Consider the following 24,098-nt stretch of genomic DNA (forward strand, 5'->3'; position numbering starts at 1 on the left):
TGCACTCACACACAAGTAACCAAACTGTCTCTCGCTTTGTGAGTACTATGGTTGCTATGCGGTGGCAAGGATACGGAACTTTGGTGGTGAGTGTGGTGTGAAGTTAAAGTCCTCTAATCTTATATTCCTGTAATCCCACTAATAGACACTTAAAAATTTTTTTACTTATCTTTATTATTGGATAACCAGCCAGAAATCAAGAGGGTGATAGAGAGGTAGAGAGACAGAGAGACACCTGCAGCACAGCTTCACCATTCGGGAAGCTTTCTCTCTGCATGTGGGGACCGGGGGCTTGAACCCCCGGTACTTGCTCATTGTAATACATGCGCTCAACCAGGCGTGCCACCACCGGGCCCCCTTAAACACTTTTTTTTTAAAAAAAAAAAAGACAGATTATCAAATATAGGTTATAAAGGGTGGGAGGTGATATGATTCAGACGACACTCAAGTGGCACAACTCCAAGTGGCACAAATTGTGGGGAAGGAAGAATGAGGAAAAGTTAAAAAATATATATTTTAAACAAGGTGAGTGAGCGGTAGTAGAGTAGCATTGTGACACAACAGGGAGGATTTGGGGACGTAATTAGCATATGGCTGCTGCTGCTGTGCGTAATTAGCATACGGCTGACGTCAGCCTAACCGCACAGTAGGAATTTATGCAAGCCCACAATCCTTTGTGAGCCTGCCTGTCACTTTTGCTCTTTCTGGGATCCCTCGCTTTGTGCACAGCTTGGTGCTGCTCTGCTCCCCAGAACCCACCATGGCCGCACCTCCCGGGACGGCGCACATCTAGCTCAGCTGTGGTCAAACTAGCGTAAAAGACTCACACCTTTCGGCTCCTGAGCTCTAGCCGGTATTTGCCCCTTTACCGTACCTAATAACCTCCACATAATGAACTTTGTATGAAACCCACGCCAAGCCGCACTCCCTCCCAAGTCGTTTTAATTTTTTAAATATTATGATAGAGTAGAATCTCACTTTTTGTATACTAGAAAGTGTTGACTGCAAATAATAGAAAGTTCTCCACAGAGAGACACTAAAGATAAGCTTTTGGGAGGAGTCAGCTTTCGGGGGGATTCAGGCAGTAGCGCAGTGGGTTAGGCGCAGGTGGCGCAATGCTCAAGGACCAGTGTAAGGATCCAGGTTCGAGCCCCTGAAGGGCTCCCTACCTGAAGGGGAATCGCTTCACAGGCAGTGGGACAGGTCTTCAGATGTCTATCTTTCTCTCCTCCTCACTGTCTTCCCTTCCTCTCTCCATTTCTCTCTGTCTTATCCAACAACAACGACGTCAATAATAACTACAACAATAGAACAACAAGGGCAACAAAAGGGAATAAATAAATAAGTATAAAAAAATAAAGACAAGCTTTCTCTCTCACGTAAGTGTCAAGTTCAGCAGTCTAGGCCTGATGAAGCAGATTTGCAAAGTCCTCAAGGTCCCTGCACCTTTCTGCTCCCCTCTGCCCTTCTTAAGGGTGTCCTGCTTCTTATGGGCCAGGAAGACTACCTCTGGATCATAGCAGCAAGATAAAGAGTTGAGGAAAAAACAGGACAAAGAGCAGACAACGGTGTCTTTCAAGGAAAATTTCTAGAAATTTTCATGAGACATTTGCGCCTTTCTCATTACTGAGAATTTAGAGAAAGGCCACATCTATCATGGGAAACTAGGAAATAAAGGTACAGTGAGAACCATGAATTATGTTGTTGAGAGGATGAGGAGAATGGGTAAAGAGCATTCTCTCTTTTTTAAAAAAGGCATTCTCTCTCATAATGTCCAGAAGAAAACAAATAAAAAGGCAAGGCTAAGAGGTTGGAACCTTATAATAGCTAAACGTTATTCTCCCTATCTTAATAAGGGAATTTCTAAATTTAAGATTCTGGCCTAGGATCTTATCTTAGAGTTGAGTACCCTTTGAGACAAAATAACCCCCTTGTCTTCAGATGACACTTATTCGATTTAGTGGTGAAGACTAAAGCACTGATAGCTTTGGTTTGTCTGGGTCTTCATGACCCTGCTTTACCAGTCCTCTCTGAGATGCTTTAAAGAAGAATAAACCCATCATCATTATATTGCTGACTTTTGTGAACCGCAAGCTTGCAATGTAAGCTTTATGAAAACGCTGTCTTTGCTCAACCAGTAAGTTCCTTAGCTCACTTGGCCTCAAAGCCCATTATAGTGTATCTCTTTCCTTTCATGTCCTCCTACCAACCAGAACCCAGTGGCTCTTCTGAGAGTATTTCTGACAACATGGAATGGCACTCAACATGGAACTCATGACTCCAATGCTCACTATTTTCAAACAACTCATTGGCCTGACTTCCCAGGTATGCATAAAATCATCCACACCACCAATCCAAGCAATATTTTTCCTCTGAGATATTGCTATTGCATTCTGTTATTTGCAGAAGGTGGAGGTCAAAAATGCTTTGGGCTCAGTTTCTTCACTCTGTGCCTTTTGTTGTCTATCACTAGGTTCATTCACATAAGGAAGAGAATGGGTTCTGTGGGTGAAACCAATGTAGTTTTCCAATGAGAATGTTAAAAAAAAAACTATAAAAGTAACACATCATTGTTTAAATGTGTTAAAATATATTTATAAGTAAACACACATACATACATTATTAATAGGAGAAAATAAACTAAACAGGATGCCAGCTGGAAAAACAATAAAAAATTTAAATAATAAATAACCACTCTTCATTTTATTACTGTTGTAAAAGTGCTTAACATAATATTTGCCCTCCTAACAAACTTTTAAGTGTACAAATACATGTACCTATATATAATCATAGGAAATAATAATATAATATAATATAATATAATATAATATAATATAATATAATATATGTATAGTCAGAGCATTGCTCAACTCTGGCTTATGGTGGTGCTGGGAATTGAATCTGGAACCTGTGGTGCCTCAGGCATGAAAGTCTTTTTATATGACCACTATGCTATTTTCTCAGCCCTTGTAAAATTTGATATTACTATCTATAGACACAATATCTCACTCTTCTTCCCTAAAACTCATTTATCTTGCATAACTTATATCTATTGAACAGCATCTCCCCATTTCTTCTTCCTCCCAGGTCTGGGAACCACTATTTTACTCTCTGCTTCTATGAGTATCACAATTTTACATCACACATGTAAGTAGAATCATGCAGTGTTTTTCTTTCTGTGACTTGTTTATTTCAATTAGCATAATGCCTTCAAGTTCCTCCATATTATTGCATATAAAGATATTTCTTTCTTTTTTAAGGCTGAATAATATTCTGTTGTATGTATATCTACTATTTCTTTCTTTGCTAGAATAAATGTCTTGACCATATTTTATATCAATCTTTACCAAACCCAGGAAGTTTTCAGAAATTTATCATGCTATATTATTGCTGGTTTTCCACTGCTGCATAATAAATCATCCATTTATTCAACAAATATTATTCCAGTTCTACTTATGGGTACTAGAGAGAAGGAAGAAATTTTCAGTTTTCTTGGAGCTTACTTTCTCCTACAAAAAAGATTCATTTATTATATAAAGAGAGTGAGAGAGAAAGAGAGAGAGAGAAAGAGAGGGTAAGAGAGGAAGAGAGAGATGTAGAGTATCGCTCTGGTACTTGTAGTGTGAGGTATTAAACTGAAGACCTCATGCTTGTGAATATAATATTTTATCCATTGCACCACCTCCCAGGCCACTGAAGCTTACATTCTAGAGAAGTGGTTCTTAACTACAGATCATTTTGCTCTCCAGAGGACATTTGGTAATGTTTGGAGACACTTTGTCACAACAACAGTTTTTTTTTTAAGTCTGTTATTTAGAAGCTTATTATTATGTAGAGGCCCCAAAATGTTGTTAAGGTAACCATGTTTCTTGTCTTTCTTTTATACATCTATGCCAAGTGTCTGCAGTTTTGCCAGCCCATGCTTTTACCACATACCTCAAAAAATTTTCACAAATTTTCCCCCTCACCCTACCCCCTTCACCTGGGTCATGGCTAAGATGATAATAATTATGACCACCCTGAACCATAAGACATCAGGATACCAGTTGTCTACCCATCTGTTCTTAAGGAGTGTTGCCCCTGTTCGTTGGCCTCTCCTGTCCTTGGTCCCATCCTTTGGCTGGTGGGGACGCTGGTTATATTTAGCCTGTGTTCTGCTCTATATTTCAGCACTGAGTGGTCAGTCATTTCCATGAAGGTATTAGCCACTTTCTGAAGGGCTGTCCTTGGTTCTCTTATGTATTTTCAGGGTTATTAAAAACAGAACCCTAGCACCCATATGGAATTCTGGTCAGTCCCATTTCCTGGTGCTAAGATTACCTTTGCTCTCTCTTGAGATGGAATTATATGGAGATAATTCCTGGAATGGCTGTGTGTGTGTGTGTGAGAGAGAGAGAGAGGAGAGAGAGAGAGAGAGAGAATCCCTCTGGCTTTCCTCATATGCTGTAGTACCTTATTCTAGTTTGAATTAAAGTCTAGCAGGCTATATTATCCTTGGTTGAAACCCTTTTTCATTCAGGGCTCGATAGATAACTTGCCATTCTCTTCTGGCTTTTAGAGTTTGAGTGGAGAAGTCTGCTGACAGTCTTATGGGTTTTCCCCTATATGTGACTTTTTGTTTTTCTCTTCCAGCCTTTAGGATCTGTTCTTTATCCTTACTTCATTTCATTGTAACTATGATGTGCCTTGGTGTCTTCGGGTCTAGGTTGATTCTGTTTGGGACTCTCTGAGCCTCTTGAATCTTAGTGTCCTGTTTAGGTCTGGGAAGTTTTCTTCTATTATTTCCTCTAGAATGTTTACTTCCCCTTCCTCTCTTTCTTCCTCTGGCAGGCCAAGTATATGAATGTTGCTTCTTTTGAGATCATCCCATATGTCTCTGTTGTGTTTTCAGTGTCTCTCAATCTCTTTTTTAGCTCTTTTACCTCTTTCTTAGTTTTCTCTAGCTCATCCTCTGTCTGGCTAATTCTGTTTTCTGCTTTCGTTAATCTTTCCCTTTCCTCATCTTCTTTCTTCAGTTAAGTTATAGTATTAGCTTGTTCTGCTAATTGGCTTTTTTAGCTATTTCAGCTTTCAGTTCTCTAATTACCTCAAAGTAGCTAGCCTTTTCCTTGAGGTTCTCATCTGTTGTTTCCTTAAGTCTGATAGCCCTTTCATCCATAGTTGTCTTCATTTCTGTGGTTATTAGGTTTACTATTGCTTGCATACTTTTCTTATCTATGGTTACTTCTGACTGATTTGGAGTTTCTTCTGATTCATTGTTTCTCTCTCCATCTTCCCTCCACCCTCCTTTTTTTCTCCTCCTAGCTAATTAAAAAAATGTCTTTCACTGCTTTTTTAAACCATTTTTTAATTGATATCGTTTATATTTTTCTTTTCTTCAGTTGTTGTGCTTTGAATACAAGGCACGCAATATTAAAGTCTTTACAAATGCATTCACAAACCTCAGAAATTGCAACAATAGCAACTGAAGCAAGGATTGATATAGTTCAACCAATATCAGTTAGCCAAACAACACTTCCAGTCCAAGAAAAAAAAATGTAAAAATAAAAAGAAGAGAAAGGAAAAAAGGCAAAGCAAGAGTAGATAGTTATGCAAATCTACTGTCCACTATAAGTTCTAGGGGTAGCAAGAGGAGAAAGGAAAGTAGAAAAGAGATACATACACACACAGAGAGAGAAAGAGAAGAGAGATAGAGAGAAAAGAGTCCATTCTGAGTCAGATTGCATTCACAAAATAATTCACAAACAAGTGCCAGTGAATTCAGAAAGCAAAAGAAAGAGGAAGGAAAAAAAAAAAAGAGCAGTGAAAGAGATTTTTTTTTTTTTGAATTAGCTAGGAGGAGAGAAAAAGGAGGGTGGAGGGAAGAGGGAGAGAGAGACAAGTTCCTCCCACACCAGATAGGACACCCAGTCACCTAGCAATGGATAAAGCAACAACAGTTAATTTTGGTCAGCCAGAAGAGGAGGGGAAAAGGACACGTGTATATAATAATAGTAATACAAAAATTAAATAGAGTAAAAAACCCTAACAGTCAGTCTGCAGCTTGGACTGCTCCAGATTGGCTACACGCAGCCTGAGCAAAGACAACCAATTATTAGAAATATCAAAAAGCAAACAAACAAACAGAAAAGCTCCAGGTAGTCTTTCCAGGCAGGGCTGATGACCTGATTGGCCAGGTATTTTGTCACTCAAATAAGGCTCCAGCCCCCTTCACAAAGAGAAGGAAAAGAACAAGAAAAAGGCTTGGAATGACACCTGTGCTGAGCCAGGAATCTTGGTAAAGAAAATAGCTCCACAAGAAGCCTGTTAGGAGCAGCTGGCCAGCCTACGGGGCTGGTTCTGAGATGGGGGGGCAGGGGTAAGTTCAGAAATAGTCACGCCAAAGATTTTCCTTTCTTTGTCCTTTTGGCCTCTGTTTGCCAGCCTAAGAGTTATAGGACTCTTTTTTGGTGTCATCCTGATCACCCCTTGTTCACCCTTCCCACTGACAGCCCAAGATCCTACCCTCTCCAGAGAATCTCAGGTTGTAAGCTGCTTCTTTTTGGAGCTCATGCCAGATGTTGTCTCTGAGTCGCCATTTTGGCTCTGCCCCCCCCCCCCCCAGTACCTTATTCTGTCCCCTGTAAGGAAGTGAGCTCCTAAGGCAAGGTCCTTGCTTCAAGGGTCACAAGTAGTCTTCTGTTCTTTAGACTTCTTTTTTCCTTCCCACTCAGCTCTTTAGAGACCCTAATATTTGCCTGGAGTCTTAACTGACTTCATAGAGCCAACTTAGGAGACCTTAGGAGGTCATTACCAATCTCATGCAGTTGACTTTGTGAGCATTTAATATGCTTATAATACAGCAATCCCACTGTGTCTTTTTTGTGTTTGAAATTATGGTATTGTCATTTTTTTTTTTAATGTCACAAGGGTTATCACTGGGCTCAGTGTCTAATGACACCACTGTTTTCAGTGGCCATTTATTTCTATAGATAGAGGGACACACACACACACACACACACACACACACACACACACACACACACTAAAACAATGTTCTACTGATCATGAAGCTTCCTCCCACAGATGCTCCTATTTGGTGGCCAGGGACCCAAAGTCTGGGTCTTTAGGCATTATAATGTGTGTGTGCTACTGGGCGAGCCAACTGCCACCCTCTATTTTGGTAATTTAACTTAATTTTTAAAATATTAGTGATTTAATATTGATTTACAAAATTATGAGATAACTGGAGTATAAATCCACATTGTTCCCACCGCCAGAGTTCTGTGCCCCTCCTCCCATTCTCTCCATTGGAAACTGCATTAATGGGGTTGAGCATCGGGTCAAATGCATATATTATGAAGCGCAAGGACCCGTGCAAGAATCCCAGTTCAAGCCTCCAGCTTCCCACCTGCAGGGGGGGGGTCTCTTCACAGACGGTAAAGCAGGTCTACAGGTGTCTGTTTTTTTCTCTCCCTATCCCCCCCCCACTCTCAATTTCTCTTTGTCCCATCAAAAAAAAAATCGAAAAAAAAAAAAAAGTGGCCACAGGTGCAGTGAATTTGTAATGCAGGCACTCAGCCTCAGTGATAACCCTGGAAGAAAAAGAGAAAAAGAAAGAAGGAAGAAAAGCTACATTTGTTTTCCTAAGATCATAGTTATGGGCTAACTTTTTAAAAATATTTATTTATTTTCCCTTTTGTTGCCCTTGTTTTTTATTGTTGCTGTAATTATAGTTGTTATTGATGTCTTCGTTGTTAGATAGGACAGAGAGAAATGGAGAGAGGAGGGGAAGACAGAGAAAGGGAGAGAAAGATAGACACCTGCAGACCTGCTTCACCGCTTGTGAAGCGACTTCCCTGCAGGTGGGGAGCTGGGGGCTGGAACCAGGATCTTTATGCCTCCGTGCGGTTTGCGCCACTTGCGCTTAACCTGCTGTGCTACCACCGACTTCCTGGGCTAACTCTTATTTCTATAATTATCTATATTTTTATATATTTGTTCTACCTGGTGTGCCACAGTCCAGTTCCAATACTGTTTTTTGATCACAATCTGCATACTTTTTCTACATCTTCTGTGTAGAAGAAGCAAAGTCACTTTGACCAGTGTTACATGCGTAGACATGTAACGATCCAGTCTGATTTAGAGGGAAAGATAGAACTTCAACGACTTGTTTATAAACACACACACACACACACACACACACACACACACACACACACACACACACACACACACACAACCCCTGATAAGCAGATGGCTAATGGCAAGGGGATAAAACCTGGCTCGTCTCAGAAGCCCCGCCTAAATAAAAATGAACAGATAGTCTTGACGACACATCTCTGAAAGTATAAATATAGGAGCCAAATTAAGCCAATCTGAGATGCCTTCTGGACTCAACACCTGTTTTGAAGCCTTTGCCAGGTTTTGGTGAAAGCCTTTGGGAACTTCCATTGTGAGAATTTTCCTCAGCTTCCTCACACACAGATATCTTCTGGGAGCTCTCCTGAACAAGCTGCCACGCTCATCCAAACCAGTTTTTCAAACCTATTCTTAAGTGCCTAGGACCCCTCATCACTTTTATTGTCGACTGGATTGTGTATTTATATCATTGTCATCTGGATCCTCACTCCAACAAATTGAATTGCAATTATACACAGTTAAGTGGAGTCATAAATTAAACCTCTCCACCCAGGCTGGAGTGAGCATGTTTGAGATCTGAGCTCCTGTGTGCATTATAAGCAGCCAAGAGGAGAAGGAAAGTTCTTCACGCAGGCTGGAGTTACATGGAACTGCAATTTAGATAGCAAGATTGATAAGACTGTGGCTTTCCCCAGGATGATTCTATTTAATATACTGAGCTGCCTTGTACAGATTTGTCCTATCTACTGTGCTACCAAAAGTGGAGTATGTGATGGGTCCCCAGCAAACCTTTCAGTTTTCATCCTTATCTTACTTTTATCACAGCCTCTTTCACTTCTTGACACATGATTCAGATAGACAGAACTCTGCAATCCCCCTTGAGGTGTAGCTTATCTTTTCAGCAACTGGTTAGAGTTAATGGAATTTTCCATCCTTCCTCATGTTATAAAGTTATCTGTATCTTTTGCTTCATTATGTTTCACTGTGACAAGGTAGGTGAGATTTTCATTTGATTTGTTTCCTGTTCTTCATAGGTACAAAGCTAGACTTCATATTTTCCTTTACAGTTAAGTATGGCCATATGGTTAACTTCTGGTCAATAAAAAAAGGAGTAGCCAGACTTATAACCTCTCCAGGCTCCACCCTCCATCTTTCCTAATCTGCAAGCTTTATGCAGAGTAGCATCAAGAGCAGCTGAATAATTTTGTAAAGTTATATATTCAAAGAGCCATGAGTTGAAATGAGTCTAGTTTGGAGGAGATATAAAGGCATTTAATATTTTATTGGGAGGCAGAAAAATAGTTCATGTGGAAACTGTGCTGCTTTGCCATGTGCATGACACAAGGTCAAGCTTGGGCTCCCACTGCATGGAAAGATCTAGATCAGGGACCGTTTTCACTCTCTATGCCTCTCTGGTTTGATCTAATATTTTTTGATCGAATATAAATAACATTTAGCATTATACTAATTTCAGGTGTACAACATAAATGACTTGGAATTTGTACATATTATAAAATGATCACCACAGAAAAAATTAGTGTTCATTACCATGCATAGTTATATGTTTTTGCATGATAAAAACTTTAAAGGGGTTGGATAATTCATTGCCTTGCCATATGTGTGACCCAGATTTGAGCCTGGTCCCCACTGCATTGAAGGAAGCTTCAGTGCTATGTTCCTTTTCATGCTGTCATTCTCTGCTTCTATCTAAAACAGACAGACAGAAAATCTTCCCAAATCTACTCTTAGCATCTATGTTTATATGTGTGCAAACTTCTTTATTATAAGGATATAAAGTTGTGCAAAAGTGATATTGAAGTGCAGAAAACAGACCCCCATGAGAGCAATTCTGGGAAATGTAGTTTTTTATAGCAAGTTATGCAGCTTGATTCTTTTTTAATTTTTATTTATTTATTATTGGATAGGATAGAGAGAAATTGAGGTGGAGGAGAGACAGAGAGACACCAGCAGCATTCTTCACCAGTGCTTTTCCCTACAGGTGGGGCCCAGGGCCTTGAACGTGGGTCCTTGCTTACTGTAATATGTGTGCTTAACCAGGTGGATCACCCCCTGGCCCCTCACAACTATGCTAGGATCATTAAGCAAAGATAACAGCCTAGCAGTGACCTGTAACACTTTCAGGGGACAGACCCAGAACTCACAGGCACTATTTCATTTTGTCCAAGCTGAAGATTCACATCATGGGCATCACTGTGTCTGTTCCTTGGGATTTCTGTCACTTTTCCCTTACAGTCTCTGCTTCTGGAGCTTTCTCAGAGATATTTTCTCTTAGTACCTTTTAAATACATAATAATATGTTTTTTTTCTCAACTATAGTTATGTTGTGACTCACGTACTATGACTTAGCTATTGTACCTGTTCTTGGGAACACTTTAAAAAAATATTAAGTTTTTATTTATAAAAAGGAAAAATTGACCAAACAATAGGATAAGAGGGGGTACAACTCCATACAATTCCCACCATCAGAACTCCGTATCTCATCCCCTCCCCTGATAGCTTTCCGATTCTTTATCCCTGTGGGAGTATGGACCCAAGGTCATTCTTGGATGCAGAAGGTGGAAGGTCTGGCTTCTGTAATTGCTTCCCCGCTGAACATGGGCGTTGACAGGTCGATCCATACTCCCAGTCTGTCTTCCTCTTTCCCTAGTGGGGAAGGGCTGTGGGGAAGCGGAGCTCCAGGACACATTGGTGGGGTGTCTGTCCAGAGAAGTCTGGGCGACGTCATGCTAGCATCTGGAACCTGGTGGTTGAAAAGAGAGTTAACATACACAGCCAAACAAATTGTTGAGCAATCATGGACCCAAAGCTTGGAATAGTGTAGATGAAAAGTTGGGGGGGGGCCTCCATTTTGTAGATAGCTAGTAGGAATATTTTAGTTATATTCCAAAGGGCCTGTGGCTATACTAGTGTTTTTTGTTTGTTTGTTTGCTTGTTTTGCCTGAGCTTGAAATCTGATATGCAGGTGGATCCTAATTATTGTCTGGGGAGGTGGTGTCATGGCTGGCAGAAGGACCAGAAAGCTGGATCAGGGAAGACAATAGCTCCCAAATATGGAAAAGGTGTATAAATATTGTTGACTATAAACCCCATTGATTTGATCTGATCTGGGGCCCATATTCAGCTTAGTAGCCTATGTGATCTCTGCATCCCTATAGATCTGAGCTCACATTCTGTGGTCATAAGTAGGAACGTCCCAAGCTGCCTCAGTATCAGGACCCATCTTCCTCAGGTGTAGCATAGAGTATTCCTTCGGAGGATGGAACATTCTTTACCATTGTTGATCCAAGTTGAGGTCAAGGTCCTATGGGGGCCCACAAAGGGGTCTACTGTGTTGTTCCTGATAGGGATGACCGGTAACAATGGAGAGAGGGATTTATTTATTGTCTAGGCCCATCATGTCTCTTTGGGAATCACAGGACTCCCTGATTAGGGCCCCAGCTGATGAAGTGGCCTGATAGTGACTAAAGAGTCATTGTTAAATATGCCAGTCTCTTGTCCTTATTCAGCTTTTGCAGTCCTTGCTTTGATGAGGTTAGCTTTGCAGTGAGTGAGAGAACTGTAATAGTAAACAGGTGAGGAGGGTATCTAAGTCTAAGTACACAATTTCATTATGAACTTGATACTGACTCACTACAGACTATTGTGTATTTTTGCTTTCAGGTATATATTTTGCCCTAATTTATGGATACATGTGAACATATGCTCTATCTTATGGGACCTGGTCTATATCTAGGTTTTGGGACTTTGTTAGGAAGTGAACCTCCTGGAATGGAATCTGAGAATCCTATGAAAGGAAAGGTCTCACCCAAGTAATGAGGGTGAAAGGTTGACATTCCATGCCTGACGTCTCTGGACACAGTCTGAAGTGAAGCATGCTGAGGTGGTACTTCTTGCATTGATTAGGTTGGGATCGGCAGATGCAATATCACTTGGTATGACTTGAGAGAAGCAGGAAAGTGAGCCCCACCCTAGAGGTTCCAGGACTGGGGGAAATATGGGCTCTAAAGAGGAAGCAGGAGGTCCCTGCTGTCTTAGGGTTTAAGAAGGTAATAGATAGTTATTGCTATAATCACATTATTTGGTAATTGGGTTAACTTTGAAATACCCCTTTATTAGGATTTGCTGTATCATACACAACATCACCATAATTTAAGTCCTTTTACATTATTTGTATATAGCTATGACACAGGTTGCTTCTGTTCTCTCTGGTTTAAGCTTTTAAGAGAGTTGACATATCAAAGACTCAGCCTATGTGTTAAAAAGACTCAGCCTGTGATATAAAAGGTTTGAGATATTCAATCAATTTTTACCCTCACATATTAATTAAATAGTGACTTACATGACTACAAATTTATAGGAGTGTACATAAACACCATTACCACCAACAAAAGATTGTGTCCTATCCCCACCCCCCCAAAGAAGCTGAACATCCGCCCGCACCCTCCACCGAGGGTTTTTACTTTGGTGCCCTACTCCAAATTCAGTCAAATCCTGCTTTGAGTTTCCCTTTCTGTTCTTCTTTCTCAACTTCTGTTTATGAGTGGGATAATTCCATACTTATCTTTATCTTTCATCTTAGCTCACTTAATATAATTCCTTCTAGCTCCATCCAAGAGGGGTCAGAGAAGGTGGGTTCATTGTTCTTAATAGCTGCAGAGTATTCCATTATGTATATATACCACAACTTTCTCAGCCACTCATCTGTTGTTGGGCACCTGGATTGCTTCCAGGTTTTAGCTATTATGAATTGTGCTGCTATGAATATAGGTGTACACATATCTTTTTGGTTGGGCATTATGAAATCCTTGGTGTATATCCCCAGGAGAGGAATTATTGGGTCATATGGAAGGGCCATGTCTAGCCTTGTAAGAGTTCTCCAGACTGCTCTCCACAGAGGCTGGACCAATTTACATTCCCACCAGCAGTGCAGAAGGGTTCCTCTGTCCCCACAGCCTCTCCAGTATTTGTTGCTGCTATCCTTTTTATATGCCATTCTCATAGGGGTGAGATGGTATCTCAATGTTGTCTTTATTTGCATTTCTCTGACAATCAGTGACCTGGAGCAATTTTTCATATGTTTGTTAGCCTTTTGGATCTCCTCTGAAGTGAATGTTTTTGTTCATATCCTCTGCCCATTTTTGGATGGGATCATTTGCTTTTTTGGTGCTAAGTTTGCTGAGCTATTTGTACATTTTGGTTATTAGTTTCTTGTCTGATATATGGCGTGTGAAGATCTTCTCCCATTCTGTGAGGGGTCTCTTTGTTTGTGTGATAGTTTCTTTGGCTGAAACTATGAAGAAGCTTTTCAATTTGATGTAGTCCCATTGGTTTGTTTCTGCTTTAGTCTTCCTTGCAATTAGGTTTTTTTTCATCAAAGATGTCCTTGAGGTTTAGGTGGGAAAGTGTTCCACCAATGTTTTCCTCTAAGTACTTGATAGTTTCTGGTCTAACATCCAGGTCCTTGATCCATTTGGAATTGATTTTTGTTTCTGGTGAGATAAGGTGGTTCAGTTTCATTCTTCTGCATATTTCAACCCAGTTTTCCCAACACCATTTATTGAAGAGAGCCTCCTTCCTCCATTTAATACTTTCAGCTCCTTCATCAAAGATTAGATGTCCATATGTGTGGGGATTTAGTTCTAGGCTTTCAGTTCTGTTCCACTGCTCTTTGTGCCTATTTTTGTTCCAGGACCAGGCTGTTTTGATGATGATGGCCTTATACTATAGTTTGAGATCTGGGAGTGTGATGCCTCCATTTCTGTTTCTTTTCCTCAAGATGGTTTTGGCAGTTCTAGGTGCTTTCTGGTTCCTGATAAATGATTGCAGTTTATGTTCTATTCTCTTAAAGAAACTTGGTGGAAGTTTGATGGGTATCACGTTCAATTTGCATATGGCTCTGGGGAGAATATTCATTTTGATGATATTTATTCTTCCAATCCATGAGCATGTGATGTCTTTCTATTTCTTGATATCATTTTCTATTTCCTTGAATAGTGACTCATAGTTTTCAGTATACAAGTCTTTTACTTCTTTGATCAGCTTTATTCCTAGGTATTTTATTCATTTTGCTGCAACAGTGAATGGGAGTGATTTCTGGATGTCTTCTTCTTCAGATTTTGTGCTTGCATAAAGAAATGCCACTGATTTTTGTACATTGATTTTGTAGCCTGACACCTTGCTGTATTGCCTAATAACTTCCAGTAGTTTTCTGCTGTATTCTTGAGGTTTTATCGTTTTGATGATATTTATTCTTCCAATCCATGAGCATGGGATGTCTTTCCATTTTTGTAATTCTTTCAGAAGACGTTTGATGTATTTAGATGGTCCCTCATTGGGTGCATATATATTAATAATTGTCAAATCTTCTTGGTTGATTGATCCTCTAATGGCCTTGCTTATCTTTTATTACACTCTTTAAAGTCAATTGTGTCAGAGATGAGAATTGCTGATTCTCTCATTTTTTGTGGTCCATTAACCTGTATGATAATTTTCCATCCCTTTGTTTTAAGCCTGTGTTTGTCTTGTTTTGTCAGATGGGATTCTTGTGGGGTGGTGTTTTTTTTTTTAATTAAAAATTTTTTAAAAAAAATTTTATTTAAGAAAGGAGGCATTAACAAAATCATAGGATGGGGGGTTACAACTCCACACAATTCCTGCCACCCAATTTCCATATCCTATCTCCTCCCCAATAGCTTTCCCATTCTCTATCCCTCTGGGGGCATGAACCCAGGGTCCTTGTGGGTTGCAGAAGGTGGGAGGTCTGGCTTCTGTAATTGCTTCCCCGCTGAACATGGGCATTGACTGGTTGATCCATACTCCCAGTCTGCCTCTCTCTTTCCCTAGTGGGGTGGGTCTCTGGGGAAGCAGAGCTCCAGGACGCATTGGTGGGTTCTTCAGTCCAGGGAAGCCTGGCCGGCATCCTGATGGCATCTGGAACCTGGTGGCTGAAAAGAGAGTTAATATACAAAGCCAAACAAATTGTTGAAGAAACATGGACCCAAAGGTTGGAATAATGGAGATGAAGTGTTGGGGGGTACTCACTGCAAACTCTAGTGTACTACTGCTTTCAGGTATATATTTGTCCTAGTTTATGGATACGTGTGAACATATGCTCTATCTCCTGGAACCTGGTCTATATCTAGGTTTTGGGACTTTGTTAGGAAGTGAACCATGTGGGATCGAATTAGAGAATACTATGAAAGGAAAGGACTCACCCAAGTGATGAAGCTGAAGGGTGTCATTCCACACCTGAAGTCTCTGGACACAGTCTGAAGTGAAGCATGCTGGGGTGGCACTTGTTGTGTTGATTAGGTTGCAATCAGTGGATGCAATATTATTTGATAAGAATTGGGAAAAGCATATGGGAAAGTGGGCCCTACCCTAGGGTCCCAAGACTGGGGGAAGTTTAGGCTCTATAGTGGAAATGTGAGGTTCCTGCTGTCTTAGGGTTCAAGAAGACAATGGATGGTTATTGTTGTCATCACATTATTTGATAATTGGGTTAACTTTGAAGGATGGTGTTTTCTGATCCATCCTTCCACTCTGTGGCTTTTAATGGGTGAATTTAAGCCATTTACATATATTGATATTACGGATTTAATGTATTGTAGTGCCATTATTCTACAATTTGTTATTTGCTCTTCTTCTTCTAACGTTTGCCCTTCTTCCGTAGCCAGTCAACAGCATCAGGTTGAGCCTGATGTAAAGTTTCGAGACCTCCTTTGAATCTGGAGAGGTGGCAGTCGTTGACTATGTGGGTCATAGTCTGTCTGGAGCCGCAGGGGCAGTTCGGGTCATCTCTGGCTCCCCAGCGATGGAACATAGCGGCGCACCGGCCATGGCCTGTTCGATAGCGATTGAGGAGGGCCCAATCATAACGTTCTAGGTCAAAGCCGGGTTGATGCTTGCAGGGGTCTGTGATGAGGTGTTTGTTCTTTACCTCAGCTGACTGCCAACTCTGTTTCCAAGAGTCTGGAACAGAGAAGTTCAGTGTAGGCATAGGGGACCAGATTGGGTGACGAGACGTCAAGCGTTGGACAGGGTGGGCGAAGATATCCGCGTCTATTGGCAGGTCCGGTCGAGCGTAGACGTGGGAAATGAACTTAGATGATGCCGCATCCTGACGAATATCTGGCGGGGCGATGTTGCTAAGAACTGGCAGCCATGGAACCGGGGTGGAATGGATGGTTCCAGAAATTATCCTCATGGAGGAATATAATTTGGAATCGACCAAGTGGACATGGGGGCTACGGAACCATACTGGGGCACAGTATTCTGCAGTGGAATAGCATAATGCCAGAGATGATGATCATAGTGTGGAAGCGCTCACACCCCATGAGGAGCTGGCCAGTCTTGCAATGATGTTATTCCTCGCGCCCACCTTTGCTGCAGTTTTTATGAGATGTTTGTGAAATGACAGAGTGTGATCGAGACAAGTATGGCGATGTTCTTGTTTATAAGCGATCTTTTAGAACCTCTTTCAGGGAAGGCTTGGTGATGGTTGCCTCCTTTAACTGTTGTCTGTCTGAGAAGGTTGTGATCTCTCCATCCAGTCTGAATGAATAGCTAGCGGGATATATTATCCTTGGTTGAAACCCTTTTTCATTCAGGTCTTAATAGATATCTTGCCATTCTCTTCTGGCTTTTAGAGTTTGAGTGGAGAAATGTGCTGATAATCTTATGGGTTTTCCCCTGTATGTGGGTATGGGAAGTTACTTAGGTAAGTGTCTGACAAAATCCAGCCTTTCGGCCTTTTTTCTTGCACCTTTCTTGATGTTTCTGTTCCTATCTGGCATTCTTCTGGGATTCGCAAGATGCTGTTTACCCCAGGCTGGTGGGTGTTGTAGCTGAAAATTGGTGAATTGAGTTTAAGGGCTAATGTCTTCTATCACATGTTTAGTTAGCCTTTTTCTCCTGGCTATTTTCCTGTGGTGGTTTTTGTGTCCCTAATAAAACTTCCATTTTGATCAACTCTAAACAAACAAACAAAAAAAAACCCTCAGAAATTTTTACTTTTTTACTATAACTTTTTTAACCCCCCTTCACTCATTTTCCCAATTCCTGTTGCTCTGCTTCCTGTAACCACTAGTCTGTGGAGAACAATATGTTGATCAGAAACAACCAGTTTGGACTTGCCCTGAGTGAAAAATAAATCATAGTTCAATTCTGATGTTAAATCCTGTATAATTTTGGAGTTGTTTGTCACCTTATTTCAAAAAATGCCCCATACCTCTATTTATTGCCATTATAATGAAGGACCTTAGAACTGGTGATAAAGATAAATAAAAATGTGAAAATGCATGTCATATTAGCACTACAGAGTCAGAGTCAATGCTAGGAAACACCAGGTGGAAATGTTTGCATGTCTTATTGGCCATAGTCATGACACCAAAATTTGACACCAAAATCTGACCTAATTAGTTCATTAATTTTTTAAATTATTTTTATTTTCCCCTTTTGCTGCCCTTGTTGTTTATCATCATTGTTGTTATCAATGTCATTGTTGTTGGATAGGAGAGAGAGAAATGGAAAGAGGAGGGGAAGACAGAGAGGGAGAAAGATAGACACCTGCAGACCTGTTTCACCGCTTGTGAAGCGACCCCCCTGCAGGTGGGGCGCTGGGGGCTTGAACTGGGATCCATATGCTGGTCCTTGCGCATTGCGCCATGTGCGTTTAACCTGGTGCGCCACCACCCGGCACCCATTATTTCATTTCTTAAAATAGGAGCAACAGTGTTCAACTTTTAGACAATTAGAAAGTATAGAGGATGTTTATAATTTATTAAATCAACAAAACTTAGTTAACTTAATTGCTAACAAAGGCTAATTTAAAAATCAGTAGCTTACTAACAATGAAATCTGCTACAAATCCATGAGATGAAAAAAACCTATTACACAGCTATAAATATTCTCAGTTCTGTGATCAGACGGAACAATTTCCCTCAGGGTCTTAATAAACAGGAAACTGCATGATACAATGGACAATATCCTTAGCAGACAAAACAACATGTCAGCTACCCTGGCTCTCCTGAGAAGAACATAGGCATATTTTCAAAGGAGTAATTTGAGAATGATTAAAAATAGAGATATTCATTTAAAAAGATAAATGAAAAAAATAGAGATATGTGACTGCATAAAAGATCAATAATAGCGTCCCCCAATTTTATCTACTTTGGTAATTTCACACTCTGCTTTTGGCATTTGAGTTTGCTAAAGGTTATGGGCTTCTGAAAGTATTGTTTTCGTGCATAAACAAGTCTACAAGCAGACATCTTTGTATTCACAGATGCTGCAGTTTCCCTTTATCATTCTCCCTCACCAACCAGCTCTGCCTTGTGTGGGCAGCAACTGCCCCAGGGAGCCTTTTCATCCAAATGGAACAATACTCATTAGATTTTGAAAATGAAACTACTCGTGAAAATGTTTATTTCAAAATGGATCTTGTAAATCTCCCTTCCCCCACCTGTTTAAAATGGAAGCTTCTATTATTACATTTCCATGAAGAGAACCTATAAGAATAATATAAGAAAAAACAGTCTTTGGACAGTAGTGAAATACATAGGAGAGAGAAGAAGAGGGAAATATTGGATATTTATTTATTTGCCTCCAGGGTTATTGCTGGGGCTCACTGCCTGCCCTATGAGTCCACTGCTCCTGAAGGCTGTTTTTTTCCCTTTTGTTGCCCCCCTTTTTTTTTATCGTTGTTGTCATTATTATTATCATTGTTATTGATGCCTTTGTTGTTGGATAAGACAGAGAGAAATCAAGAGAGGAAGGGAAGACAGAGAGGGAAAGAGAAAGACAGACACTTGCAGACCTGCTTCACTTATGAAACAACCCTCCTACAGGTGGAGAGCCTGGGCCTCCAACCAGGATCCTTGTGCTGGTCTTTGCCCTTAGCGCCTTATATGTTTAACCTGCTGCGCTACCGCCCAATCCCCAAAATGAATTTTTAGGTAGAAGTATTAGAGTATATGTTGGTAAAGCAGATGATGGGTATATAATAAAGTACTTTCGATAAATTATAATTGTGGTGCATTGGGCAGCATCCAACTCAAAGAGACATCAACACATAGGGTTTATAGTTCTTAAACAATGGGCAGACTGGAAGGAAGCAATTGATAGTGTTGATTCATCAGCTCACTGATGTCACATCAGGCCTAATATCTCTAATTCTCTTGGTCTTTCCTTTTCAGAGAAAGATACCTGACTCAAAAAGGCTGCTGTGGCTCCAGACATCACACCACTCTCAAGGAAGGTAAGCAAGGGGGAAGTAGACCAAAGTGGCAACATTATTCCCCCCCCCCTTTTTTTCTTCTCTTAGAAAAACCTTTCCATGTGTAACTGTTACGGGACCATTCTGAGCTGCAAAAGAAGTTGATAAAGTGAGCAATATAAAGATTGGAAAGAGACAAAAGAAGAAGGGAAAGACCCGTATCTGTGTTAGCCCAACAACACATGCTACAGGAATGGATATCTTGTACTATACTTTGTTGCTCCCCTCACAATAAATTCTCATTGATAAATGATGCTATGTGACAAGCTTTACTCAGCCTCCATTTCCATGAGAATATTATGTCTCAGAGAAGATTAATGTTGAACTTTCCCATTAATTCTGTCTTGCTTGTAAGTTAATGAGTCCCCTTCAGCTCATCTTCCTCCCCACCTCACATTCAGGTACAACGAAAACCTACCTAAACCCTCTAGGACAACACACTGCCAATGAACCTGGATGAAGAACGTTTGACCTATTCTAAGGAAACAGATTGTATCTATTTTTACCTATTTCAGGGGGATAGCCTCCTTGTTTCTGAACATTGTCTATTCTAAGAAAAATCTTTGAAAGTCAGCTAGCAAAAGAATTTCTAGAAAGTAGCAAACATACACAAGAAAAGTAGCCTACTGTAATCTGTTCAGAAGCGATTTGAGCTTTAAAAAAGAAAGCTTCTGTGACAAGAAACCTGTAAGTCAACATTTCCTCAGTAATGTGAGGAAAACTTCCCACTTGAATTGGGGGAAAAGAGGGAAAGAAAGAATGGAAGAAAGAAAGGAGAGAGACACACATACACAGGGAGAGACAGAGAAAGGGAGAAAGAGAAAGAGAAAGAAAGTCCCTTTCCTTTTTAAAATTGTGATAGAATGGATGCAAAGAGATCAGCATTTTCCTTGTTCCAGGACCTGCATATATAGGAGATATTTTACAATATAAAAAAGCACACCACCTTCCTGATAAAAAAAGAGCAATGCAGGTTGTCCTCCCTCCTCCCCATACCCACTCCCAGCCCTGAAACAGTGCAGTCAATTATATTTAGCTGTCGCTTACATGGGCCTGGCTTATCTCTGATTTCAAGTTGTGTGTGCAGCACTGTGCGCTTATAAGTGATCATGCTTGAGAAGAGTGAGCTTGGTAATCCCGAGCTCTATTCAGTTAAATTAGCAGAACGTCTTAGCAGATCTTCTCCTCTGTGGTACCTAATTATATTTAAGTAAAGGAACTAATTAAAGGACAACAATTTGCCCATTTACACTTCTGTTCCATTACTGCTAAAGACTTGCTGGAGAAGATGGTTTTCTTTTGCTGGATTTAAAAGTGCGTCCCCTTGGAAATAGGCATCTCTTAAATTGATTAGAGGGAGGAGAGTGTATACAGAGATGGGGAAATTAGGTCCGCCTGCTGATTTGTGTCTAGTGAATTTGTGTCTTTGAAAGGGCTGAGTGCTCCCCAGCTCAGACATGCTGAAGTTCTACCTCAAGAGAGAAAAAAAAATCTTCAGAGGGAAAGGCTCTTATCTCCCAGTGTGGAGTCTACCTACTTTAAAAGGATACCTACGAAACATTTAATATAACCTGCAGATGGATGAAACTTGAAAACATTCTGCTAAGTGAACAGAACCAGGCACAAAAGGCCATATGTCAAAATGATTCTATTTATATGAAATATCCAAAAACGGCAAGTCCCTCCAAACAAAAGTAAATTCATGCTGCCAGGGGCTGGGGGGAAGGAGAATGAGCAGTGATTGCAGGGTTTTCTTAGGGGCTGAGAGAAATATTCTGGAACTGGAAAGTGGTGGTAGCTATATAGCAATAAATATGCCAAAGCCCTCTGAACTAGACAGTTTAAAATGGAGAAATGCATAAGACATATATCTAAAAAAAATAAATCAATTAAAGAAAGGAAGAAGCCAGAATGAGAAGGATGAATGTGGGAGTTTCTCATTCATGGGCATAAGAAATAAAAACAGAAAGGAGAAACATAAAAGTAGCATTTGGACGGGGTTTGATGTATTGCACCAAAGTAAAGGATTCGGGTGGGGTGGGGGTGGAGGGCTTCCAGGTCCTGGTGCCTGATGGTGGAGGAGGACCTAGGCTGGGGATGACAGTGTTTTATAGAAAACTAAGAAATTTCCCATATGTAACAATAACTGTATTTACTATAAATCATTAATTCTCCAAATTAAAAAAAAGCATCTCCCCATTAAACAAACAAACAAAAAAACCATTAAGAGCCTCACCTATGAGGGAATGATAACGGAAATGATAAACAATTATTAAAAAGTAGGTGTTGTGTGAGACTGAGCCATGTGGTAGAAGAAAAAGTGGGTTGGAAATCAGGAACCTAATAACTTGAACAGTCACCTCTCCAAACCTCAATTTTCTTTCTCTGCAAATGAGATGAATGGGTTAAGAGAGGCCTGGTTTCTTTCTATTTTTACTTGCCAATGCCAATATTTACTTTTTAGCAAAACTTGTCTGTCCTGCATACCTCCCCCCACCGTCTACCTCCCCACAACCATTATGCTCTACCAACTGGGCTTGAACTTGGAGGCCTATCTTCACTTGAAAATATTATGGGGGACCACACAGCAGCAGGTAAGCAGAGGCACCTCTAGAAAATGTCCTGTGCTGGAGTGCGTGTTCCTTTCTGTGGCTCCCGGAGTGGGAAACTCATCTAGGCAGGTACAGACACTGTTTCTTTCTGAATGCCTCCATGGGCTTTGGTGACTGTCAGAGCCATGCTGCACTATTTAACAGGCAAACGGAAATACATCAGACTTTGTAAGGGAGAAAGTCACTGGTGATTTTGCTCAAATACTTTGAGCTTCTTTGGGTTAACTAGATATTGATATTTTACATTTGACTTTACCTTATTAGTAGGGCTAAAGAGTTTTTTGTTCTGAAGATGTATGGAATGTATAGAAAAGGAAAGCAAGAGAAAAAAAAAAAGGAAAGCAAGGAGGAACATGAGTTTATTTTTTATTTTCCATATTCTTTTTTCATTATATTTATTTATTTATTTATTTGGATAGAGACAACCAGAAATCAAGGGGGAAGGCAGTGGTAGAGAGGGAGAGAGACAGAGACATCTGCAACACTGCTTCACCATTTGCAAAGCTTTCCCCCTGCTCGAACCCAGGTCTTTGAGCATTGTAACATGTGCATTCAACCAGATGCACCACCACCTGACCCCTTATTTTTCATTTTCCAACAATCAAACATCATACTAGTGACCCTTATAGGGATGAATTGTAATAAAAACCAGGAAAATGAGTTCTGGGCTGAGCACCTAGAGGGTCAGGCTTTAGAAATGCATCTGATATGGACTTGTAAATTCATTGAAGAGACTGGTTTGCCCAAGATTCTAGAGGTCCCAGCTTCAATTCATATCACTATGATATGCCAGAACTGAGCAGTGCTCTGGAATATTCCATTTCTCTTTCTCTCACTCTTTCTCCCTCTCTTGGTGTGCCTCTCTCTTGTGAAAATAAATCATTGTATCTTTAAAAAATTCATCTAATTGCCATATAATTCATGTACTCACATGTTAGAAAAATTTGGCTAGAGGTGCTAGAAGAATTTAGCCTTTGTGAGTATGGAAGAGCACACAAGAAAGAAGGAGCGCCCGTGAAATGGCATGCTTGGTGTGCGGCTTGTCGGACTGTCATTGCTCACCTACAGTCTCTATTGTCTGTGATGGTAGGGTTTCGCTCCTTTGGGCTGACTATTTCAGATAGATAGATAGATAGATAGATAGATAGATAAGTTAACCTAAGCTGGACCTAAGGAGAGATTAAGTGACTGCTAACAGTTCAACAGTTTATCAGTGGAGACACCACCTCCAGTCTGCTCCACAACAAGGGGACAGCTGAAGGGAGGAAAGGACTCCCCAGAGACTCACCAAGTGCAACTCTGAGTCTCCATTGCTACTACCCTCAGAATCTGGAGCAGCAACAGGGAGGGACACCAGGGGACAGAGATCTAACCGGGAAACTCAGGAGAAGACCTATACCTTGGTGGCATAGCTGAGGGGCTGTGAAAGTCTCTTTGCATAACCACTGGATTATCTCTGCCACACCCTGCTTTATCTCTTGGTCAGTAATCAGTGATTAAGCTAAGAAGCCTATTGATAGTTTAAAAGCCCTCAGGCTCCCATAGCCTACAGGGAGGAAAAAAAAAGGCTTTTACACCACTGAGCTCCAACTCAGGGATTGAAAAAACTGTTAACTTCCACCACGGTAAACCCTTTAATTAAATTACTTAGACACAAGTCAATCCAGGCAATAGTAATCAATAATTTGAAAAACACTGATAAAGGGAACTCATAACATAATATATAAATGGTTAAAACAACAAGAAAAAATATTGGAGACTCGAACCAGGACAAGAGTCCAGCTAAAAGTCCTCCAGAGGGTGAAGCACAAAACAACGAGTTCAACATCCAAACATTAGCTAAGGAAATAATAACAGGAGTGAGTAAAGAATTTGAAAAAATTGTAATCAGAAATGCAGGAACAACAAATGAGAATATGGAAGAAAATTCTAATTATCTCATGGTTATTAGAGAGCTGAAAGCTGAAATCGCTGAGCTAAGAAGGCAACTAGCTGAACAAGATAAAACAGTATCAGAGCAGGGCAACAAAATAGATGAACTCCAGAAAGCAGTAGAGGGCAGAGAGAAT

The 24,098-nt window shown here is 40.5% G+C and overlaps 1 long non-coding RNA gene across 1 annotated transcript; it reads left to right on the top strand.

Annotated features, from left to right (window-relative positions):
• Window positions 1-768: 768 nt before the first annotated feature.
• On the top strand, window positions 769-22,696 carry LOC132539765 (uncharacterized). The gene is made up of 3 exons (XR_009551065.1): window positions 769-853; window positions 19,338-19,399; window positions 21,882-22,696. It is a non-coding gene; the product is annotated as an uncharacterized LOC132539765 (long non-coding RNA).
• The last annotated feature ends 1,402 nt before the right edge of the window (window positions 22,697-24,098 follow it).

Source organism: Erinaceus europaeus, chromosome 8 (assembly GCF_950295315.1).
Source record: "Erinaceus europaeus chromosome 8, mEriEur2.1, whole genome shotgun sequence".
Taxonomy (NCBI): domain Eukaryota; kingdom Metazoa; phylum Chordata; class Mammalia; order Eulipotyphla; family Erinaceidae; genus Erinaceus; species Erinaceus europaeus.